At 36.7% G+C, this 9,935-nt stretch overlaps 1 pseudogene; it reads right to left on the bottom strand.

The window, feature by feature from the left end:
* Positions 1-871: 871 nt before the first annotated feature.
* On the bottom strand, positions 872-9,061 carry LOC149145829 (GTP-binding nuclear protein Ran1B-like; annotated as a pseudogene).
* Positions 9,062-9,935: the final 874 nt, after the last annotated feature.

Below are 9,935 nucleotides of genomic sequence, written 5' to 3'. Positions count from 1 at the left end.
TCAAAGTAGTTTCACATTCAAAGTTCACAATTAGTACTCGTGTATGAGAGAAACCACCACAAAAATTCATGTCTGATAGAAACCAGCGCATATGGGTTATTAATATTACCTTTGTTTAATAAGAGGGGATTCAATTCATTACTAAATTTACGCCCAAGTTTTACTACTTCAAATGGGAATCAGAAGTTTGGATTTAAGATGCTACCTTAGCTTTGATAAGCGTTCCATCTCCCAGTTTTTCTGTAGTTAAAGAAGAATCTGTAGATTGTTGAATGGAAACGACTTTAGATTTAGACAATGCGAATCTTTATGCATAAATCAATCGAGAGCCCAATTAATGAAATGGCGATACCTTTATGTGTTCGACAAACAACATACCCACAAGAATACCCAGGCAGGCTTGATAGCCATAGTTATCAACTATGTAAACCAATTTTAGAGTTAAAATAAATCCTCAGACATAGCTAGAATTTTCAGAGAAATTTTTAACAAGCCATAATATATTACAAGCAACAATCATCGCAACTAGAATTTTCCCCAACAGTACACAACGAAAGGCACTTGAGCATTCTTGAAATATTTGAAGAGTACAAAAAGTTCTTGTGCAAAATGTGCAAGAGTATATAACGGAAAAAAATGTCTTAGCATATAAAAATAGCTCTGTAATGGAGTTGAACTAAGATAGCTTAGCCAACTCCACCGATGAAAACATCTGCACAATACCCAAATCACATATAGAGAGATGCGATAATACTATTCTAAGCCCCAAATACAAATCAGAATTAAATGTCGGAACTCAAGAGCAAACTCCAATGATACAAAACTAATTGAATCCACCAACCCCTAAATATGCAAAAGCATCTTAACAAAGCTATTCAAAATCATCATCATCGTCATCTAGAAGGGGTTGGGCCGTAGCTGCTACAAGTTCTACCTCGTACCTAACAATGTAAAAGATTGTAAGCCAAAGTTTCAATCTTTTAGAAATGGAACAAATTATTTCAATAAAAGTTAACAAAAAATAATAAGAAAATAACATTCTACTTACTGCTACCAAGTTGCAAGGTTTATCTGAACCTCAGGAGGAGCAAGAGCAGGTGACTCCACAAAATGAAGGTTTGGATCCCTATAAAAATAACCCATTATAGAATCAACGCAAATTTTTTAATATAACATTCATATTAGGGAGCGTCAAAAACTAGATTAAAGGCTCACCCTGAGAGCTTCCGTGCCAAGTACAGGAATGGCTTCTCAAAGTTGTAGTTACTTTTTGCAAATATCTCATAGTACTGAAGATTCTTCTTTCTATGAAAAGTAACTTGCTTATCTTTCACTTGCCTATTCTTCACATCAACCTTGTTTCCACAAAGAACAATAGGAATGTTCTCACACACCCTGAAATTCACAAAGATATTTAGCTAATCGGTTCAGGCAGTTGTGCCACCACACAATTAGGGAACCTTCGTTTCTACTTAGAGATCTAACCCCTCTGCAAAAGAGATACCTGCAAAGATCTTTGTGCCATGTAGCGACATTCTTGTAAGTCAATCGTGCAGTAACATCAAACATGATAACTTCACATTTCCCATGAATACTGCAACAAAAAAATCCCAATCAGTAAATAAGAAGGAAACAAATAAATAGAAGTGGAAAACCACAGAACCCTCGCCAATTCAATCACGAAAATGCCAACAAAAACGGGAAAAGAAAACCAGTATTGATCAAAACAACCAATAACAGAGTTTGTCTATAAATTCAAAATTAAACTAAATTAAAATTCAAATAAATATAAGTGGAAAAATGCAGAACCCTTGCCAATTCAATGAGGAAAATTCCAACAGAAGCAGGAAAAGCAAACCAGTATTGATCAAAACAACCAATAACACAGTCTGTCTATAAATTTAAAATTAAATTAAATTAAAATTCAAAATAAAGAGACATAAACGAGTAAAACAGAGTGTTGATAAAAAGGAACCAAAAAAGGGCTCATAGTTGATCCATTGTCATTAATATTGAGGTTAAAAGGTGCTACTGAGCCCACACTACATACATATCAACACGGGAAAATAGAATTGATAAGTCAAAAGTTCTCTTGGGATCGATCCAAGTTTAAATCCATGTAGGACCTTTTTAAACAAAAAGTTGAAAGCGTTATAGCAAAAATTCTCCTATGGGTTTTTTTTTATCTTCTGAAACTTCGTAACGAAAGCGTTATAGTGAAAATTCCACAATGACCTATTTTAGATGAAATTCTGGAGCTTGCAAAAACCCTAACTTCCCCAGATCATATCTCCAAAAATATAGCGAGACAAAATCTGAAATTTGGACCCAAGTTTAGCGAGATTTAGTCTCAAATGGTTTTTTTTTTAGCTTCTGAAATGTCGCTTAAAACAAGTTATAGCACGATGACATGTTTGGATCAGCGAAACCCTAGAATCCAAAGCTCTGATACCAAATGTTATGAAACCAGCTCACAAAAACATAGAAAAGATAGATTAACGCCTTAGAATTTAGCCTCTTCGAGGGGGAACCTCCTTTACATTATCCAAATGAACAACTCTTGGATGATTCAAATGACAAAACCTCATTTCTATGAATAGGAGTCTAAGGGGTCACAATATAACCAAGCCAACCTAACAATAACAATAGAAAGGCACAAAAATTACAATAGAGGGATTCTATGGGGCACAATAATAACAATATGGGGACAATAGGGGCACAACAATAACAATAAGGCATACAATGACAATAGTAATGGGGGAATCACTAGTATTACAGGGACCTAACAAATATTAAAATGAATATAATGTAATGTATAAATAGAAACAAAGATTCATTGTTGCATCTGAGCTTAGGAAGTTTTGGAGAAAAAAAATAATAAAACTAAGGAAAATAATCTAATTCCCTTGAAGAATTGGAATTTATACCTTAAAATCTTTTATGACTCCCCTAATGCCATGGATGCCATTTTGAATCTGAAGGACATTTATTTTGGGTTAAGTGGCTTGCTAAAGTGAAAGCTAAGGATATTCAAGGTTACTTGATCTAGATTGTATCATTATATTGTTTGTCATCCATCTTGATGCATTTGGAGAGGAAAAAGTGGACGAATCAACTCTTGGGACTGCTTAACAGCGGGACCCAATTTGGAAAAACAAGGTCTGAAACCTTTGAGGAGCATTTTTAAGCATCAAACAATATATTTTTGGGGGTAAATGTTTTCTACTTTAGTGTCACACATTTTCATGATATTCTACACACAAATATCTTTCCAACGGTGCAAGAAGTGCATAAATTAGAATCTGTATTACAAGTTATGCCACTCAGAAGTTGACAACCATGGTTCGAGTGGATATCGTGTCAGCCCCCAGTATTAATGGAAAAGGGGCTATACACGTGATTGTGATGTAAAGGACTCTAGAATATTTTATATTGTAACTCTCGTTAATGGTTGATTTATTGAAACTTAACCACTAGTAGCTTATTAGGTTGTATTATAACTTGGCCACTAAGAGGAAGAGGCATTCCATTCTTTCGAGTGCATTTGTTCCATTGCTAAGAAAAAATATCTAAGGGAAATAGGAGGTAGACCGCACAGAGAGGATTTGTTCATTGTAGGAGACCATGCCCCACAAGCCATACTTCTTTGTACCTGCAACAATATTTCCAGATAGAGAAAGAGAGTGAAATTTCCTCCAATTCCAACTAGGTTTTCTCCCAAAACGGTTTCCAAGAGCATATCTTTTGTCTTGAGTGTGTGAGAGAGATTTTATTTTTTCATTATTTATTTTTTGCATAATTTCATTTCGCATGCATGCATTAATTAGAATAAAATTTACAGATCTAAAAATTTAATAAATTTGTAATAGTGTAGAATTTTAGATTTCTAATATAACTGTACAAGATCTATTTTGATGAACTATCCAGTGGAATATCCATGGAGATTTATTGGATTCAACCAAGTGTGTCACTTATCCCCCACCATTTTTGGAAAATACACTAATAAGCTAGAAGAGTGTTTTTCATATGTAGATTGTGTTGGTCACATGCTCACTAGTATAGTCATAACCCTTCTCCTTTATCCTAATGGTATTGTTATTTTTGCAAGTATTCATTATCATCTTGGAAAGAAATTAAGAATCCTCCCAGATTTTTTCTCCAAGATGTGTCTGAATATTATTAATAACAAAACTAACATCATGATAATTAAATACAAATATATAACATATACTGCTTCTGTATATGACAATAAAAACTTGCAAAAAGTTCCTTCATACACATATCTCATAATGCATATCCATCACAATATCATCTGGAATTATAACACTAAGAAAAGCATAAATGGAGGTTGAAAATCTTATTATGGGCTTGAAAATAATTGTAATTCAACAAATATTTGTATATGGGATTAACAAAAAATCCTTTTTGAGACACGTGTCACTCCTATTATTTTATGTGGATGTGAGGTTGAGGTTTGTAACATCTCTAGAGAGTTCATGGAAGAAGATAAAATAAATCCAAATGCAAGTTATAATATACAATCTCAAGATTGAAGGGAATACTCCCTATCTTATCCTCTTGATTGAAGCAAGCCTTCCCCCCATGAAAGCATGCTTAGGACTAGGTATCTTATAAATAAGAACAATTTTAACTACATGGAAGCTAATAGGTTTCCTAAAATTTCTTCTAACTCTAGCCAAAACCCCCAACATTGAATCAAGTAGGGATGGCATAAGGATGCCCAGTCTTGGCCAGACCAATGGAGGATAAGGTGTTAATTTTGTAGAATAAAAATAATATTTAAAATATTATTGCATCAAAATTTAAGGAGATATTTTGCAGTGATAAAGAGTTAGAGATAAAAGGAAAATAATATAGTATAAGGAGGTGATCAACCCCAATTTCTAAAATAAAAAATATATCTTTGTCTTCAATAATGTTTAGAAAAATATAAATATTTATAAAATGAGAACAAATTTTCATGAGCTCTATGCTTATGTATGGTAGATGCATTTATAATGGGTCTAGATAACATGCCTGCAACCTTGTTATGTATGCCCTTTTTATATCTGATGACTAAATGAAACTGTTGTAGAAAACCCATCTATCTGTAATTTCTTGATTGCTGTAACTTAGTTTGGGAGTGTAGATATTGAAGTGGTTGATGATCAGTATGTATTACTATCTCTTTGCCCATTAAGTAATGTTTCCACTTTTCACACTCTGAACTAATGCAAACAATTCTTTATCATATGTAGGATAGTTAACTACTGCAGGATTAAAAGTCTCCAAATGATAACATATGGGTTTACCATGTTGTGTCAACACTAGTCCCATGGCATAGTCACTGGCATCAGTTTGGATCTCAAATGGTCTTTGTAGATCTGGCAGTGCTAGTACAGGTGTTGTACTTATCTTTTCTTTCAAGGTGTCAAGGCTTTCTAATGTTTGCCTCCTCACTGAAACACCTTAGTCAATCATGTTAAAGCATGTAGGGGAGCTGCAATTGAGGAAAAGTTTGAAATGAACTTCCTCCAATACTGTGCTGCTCCTAAGAAGCTTCTCACTTCTATAGCAGACCTGGGTGTAGGCCAGTTTATAATGACTGCCACTTTAGAGGGATCTATTTTCAATTCACCTCCCTCTACTATATGACCCAAGTAGTTTAGAGATTTTTGGCCAAATTCACATTTTGAGATTTTAACATAAAGTTTTTCTCTTTTCAAAACATCTAATGTCTGCTTAACATGCTTTAAATGTTCTTCCCACATTTTACTAAAAATCAGAATGTCATCCAGGTACACAATAACAAAATCATCAAGAAAAGGTTTGAGTACATCATTCATTAATCTCATGAAAGTAGCAGGGGCGTTGGTCAAGCCAAAAGGCATAACCAGCCATTCATACAATCCCTGCTTTGTTTTGAAAGCAGTCTTCCATGCATCTTGCTCTACAACCCTGACCTGATGGTATCCACTGTACAAATCCAGCTTGGTGAAATAAACAGCTTCCTTCAATTGATCTAAAATATCATCTATGCGAGGAAGGGGATAATGATTTTTGATTGTTATCTTATTCAATGCTCGGTAATCAATGCACATTATCCACGAGCCATCTTTCTTTCTCACCAAAATGATTGGTGACCCACATGGTGATGCGCTACACCTGATGAACCCTTTCTCAAGCAACTCCTGCACCTGCTTCTTGATTTCAGCATTCTCTAAAGTAGACAACCTGTACATCACAATGTTAGGCAATGGAACATCTTACTACAAAATAATATCATGTACTATTTCCTTTTTGGGTGGCAGACATTTAGGTTCTTGAAATAATACAACATACTCTGAAACAACCTTTTCTATATCAGCCTACTATTCAGCATTACAACCCTCAAATACATTGGTTTTATCAGGTTTCTTTTCCTTTACAACCATCAGTAAGACTTTTTTGCATGAATTTATCATTCTTTTCATCTGCCCTGAGTTTATGAGAGTATAATTATTCTTGAGCTTATGAGCTCTTACAGAGTATTCGATTCCATTTTTAACAAGCAGATACTTGTTCTCAGCTCTATAGAAAATAGCCTTTCTATCATACAAGTAAGGACTTCCTAAAACAATTCCACATGTATCCAAAGGAATTATGTCTAACTCAACCGCATCTACAAATGCTGACCCAAAAGAAAACTTGAGTTTGCACTGTCTAGTCACTTGTAGTTGTGCTTTATCATTCAACCATCCTAATGGGTATGGTTTCTTGTGAGGTGTAGTTGCTAATCCCAATTTCTTTACAATTGCTTAGATTTACTTGTGAGCCACTATCAAACAAAGTATCAATTTTTTGATTTTTGGAAACAACTCGAATATGGAAAAGCTCATGTCTTTTTCTCTCATTTTCTTCATCAATAACAGATTGAGCAGAATTACTAGTAGATGCTTTAGAATTCTTACCTTTTATACTTGTGGCTGCTATAGTTGTTTCATCTCCTAAGTCTGACCCCAAATCTTTCTGAATAGCTGCAGCAGTCTTCTTCTTCTTGCCCTCGGACTTCTTAGGTATCAGCTTTGGATGCAAAATCAAACAATGGTCATCATCATGCCCAACCTTTTTACAGTGAGTTCATGAAGCTTTGGTTTTTTGTGTGGTGTTAGCCTTCCTTTCTTTCCATTTCTGCTTTCTTTTCTCCTTGCTCTTGCTTACAGTGGGTTGGGATGGTCCCCCAACTTCTAGATTTACATTCTTTCCTCTAGCTTGTAGATGAGTAGCTTGTACAGATACCTCATCTATACTAGTGGGATTAAACATGAGGATGGTATGCCTCATGTAACTGTGTAGACCACCAATTTACTTCAAAAGAGTCTTTGGTGAGTCTAATGAGATACCAAACATCAATGCTCTCATCCTAAATTCTTGAGTATACCCTTGCACACTTTGCCCTTTCAACTATTGAAGAGTTTGCCAACTCATCATGGATTATTTCATATAGGCCAATGGATAGAACTGCTTTTTGATTGTAGAAACAAATTCACTCCAGACAGAGATAGTCTTACCATGTATTTTCATATCAGCTTAGGTTCTGCCTTCCCACCAAACCAAGGCAGTGCCTCCTAGGCGTAGGCTTGCCAGCTAAATTTTACTCTTGTCTGAGTCTATGGTTTGTACCTTGCAATACACATCAATTTCTCTAATCCAATTGTCCAACTTTTCATAATTTTGCTCTCCATCATATATAGGCAAATAAAAATTAACATCTAGCTTGATCAAAGATGCTTTCTTGTTATGCACACGGCTAGTAGGAGGTGTGAGAAAGCTTTCTTCTTTCCCTTTTCATTTGGAATGGTCATGGAAGTGAGACTCATCTTCTTCTTTATCTTGTTTAGAACCTGATGAATCTTCAGTCTTATGCTTTCTAAAGTCTTTATACATTTCTTCTACCATAGACTTTATAGCTAGGAAACTTTCTATGAAATGAGGGTCTAGCCCCATAGAACTTCCTTTGACATTGTCTTCCGAGGATAGACTCTCCCAATTTTAGGATTAGTTTCCACCAACTCTCCTTCTCCTAATTTGAGCTTTGATCTAGTGAGAATTCACAGCTAAACCAACACAAGCTTGTCTAACCTTACAGCCTAAAGCTCTGATACCACTTGATCTGATAATCACCCTATGAGTGACATCAGTTAGATTTATTGAATAAAGGTATTACAAACTCATGTGCTGGTGTGTGTCTATGTTATTTAAGCTACGGATTGATCAGATTGCCAATACACAGACATTTAAATAGAAAGACAGCAGATAAATACAGTAAGCAAACACAAGACACAAGAATTAATAAGGAGTTCACCCTATCCTCCAGGGCTACCAGCTTTTAGTGGTGGCGTTGTTTTATTGTGTCTTAAGCAGAGAATTACAATGCAGGAGCTCAATATGAGTCACCTAAAGCAGATTTGCTTAGCAAGGTGGTTCTTGGATTCCCCAAGCCACTGGAGTGCATAGACTCTATTTTCCTACCAACTCTGTGACCTTCTGGTCTACAATGGAAAGAGCCCAATGTGGTGCTCAGTTTGGACAGATCCTCTCTGGGATGGCTTGAATCTCTCAAGCTCTCTGGTGCTCGACGCTGCCTTTGGTCAAATCGGCCCTCTGTCTTCTTCTACTTTTGCTTCATTGTCTTCTTCTCTTTATGTACCGTCCTCCTCTCGGGGCTCTGGTCTCTTTGTCTCTTGTCCTCCTCTCGGGATTCTCTCTCTTTGACTGTCTCAGTTCATGGATTTGGAGCCATTCGTTCCCATGTCTGTTTGGTTGCTCTTCCGCCTCCGTCGATTCGCCTTCTGTAGCTACGCTTGGAGTTCCCTAGCTCAGCGTCATCATCAGCTCACAGGGAGTGGCCACATGTCCTCCTGTAACTTGCGCTAGCCTGCTCCGTCGGTTCAGTTCTTCGGTTACGTCGTGGATGAAGTCTTCCTCCACCGTGGCAGTCAAAACAGACTTCAAAACTTTCCAATTCACAGCTCATTCCTTCGTCGATTCTGCTTCCCCCATCGGGCGCGATCTTAGCCATTAGATCTGGGTCCCCCAGATCCAACGCCATATGCACGTTTCGAGCAGTTGACTTGCTTGACCATTAGCTCATGATCAACAACGGTTTTCTCTCTCCACTGCTTGCCACGTGTCGATTGTTGAGTGGGATTGCTCCGCTTTCACCCAAAACTGCTTACCGTTTGAGGGTGCCTTGATCAGTACAACTAGTTTTTTGGAGCGCAGGTCCCACCTTGTCCTTTAGCTCTTCTCACCTTTCGCCTGCGGTTCTCTAACTCCCCACGCAACTGAGTGCTCGGGACTAGTCGATTTCAGCCTTGCTCACCCAGCTTAGCACAGTTGTGCTAATCGCGCATCAAAATCCACCTCCTTTTCCCAATCCGGGGCACCCAGGGGCTAATTCGGCCTCTCGCATAGTCTCCATGGGCCTCAGTCAATGCACTTTAACCGAGGCCCTCGTCGTTCCACGCTGGCTGCCATTGCCACTGGTCCAAGGGTATTTTTTATCGTTGTTTTGGAATTTTTAGAAGTTTGTCCCGTCCTAATATAGTCATGGTTCCTTTGATAGTTCTTTATGGATCCAATTCGGATCAGTATTGTAAGGAGAAATGGGAGGAAATATATCATGATAGTATTATCTCCCTTTCTGGGAGAAACTATTGTTTTTCCATGATATTGGTGTCTAGGATAGAATCTTAAATCATTGATGCTAGAAAACCAAGTATCACAATAAGTCTACTTTGCACAACAGAATATAAACGATAGTAAATGTACTAGTACACGAAATATATACAACATTTTACAAATTATGTACAACAACCCAACTTTGTTTTATTAATCAAATTGATAATACACCATTATAGGGCTCTCGTACTATGGATAATGGCCCTCACACA

Source organism: Pinus tabuliformis, chromosome X (genome assembly GCF_031772625.1).
Source record: "Pinus tabuliformis cultivar Carrire ecotype Pingquan chromosome X, CPIR1, whole genome shotgun sequence".
Classification (NCBI taxonomy): domain Eukaryota; kingdom Viridiplantae; phylum Streptophyta; class Pinopsida; order Pinales; family Pinaceae; genus Pinus; species Pinus tabuliformis.
The sequence above is the reverse complement of the archived record's forward strand: the minus strand, read 5'-3'. Positions and strand labels throughout refer to the sequence as shown.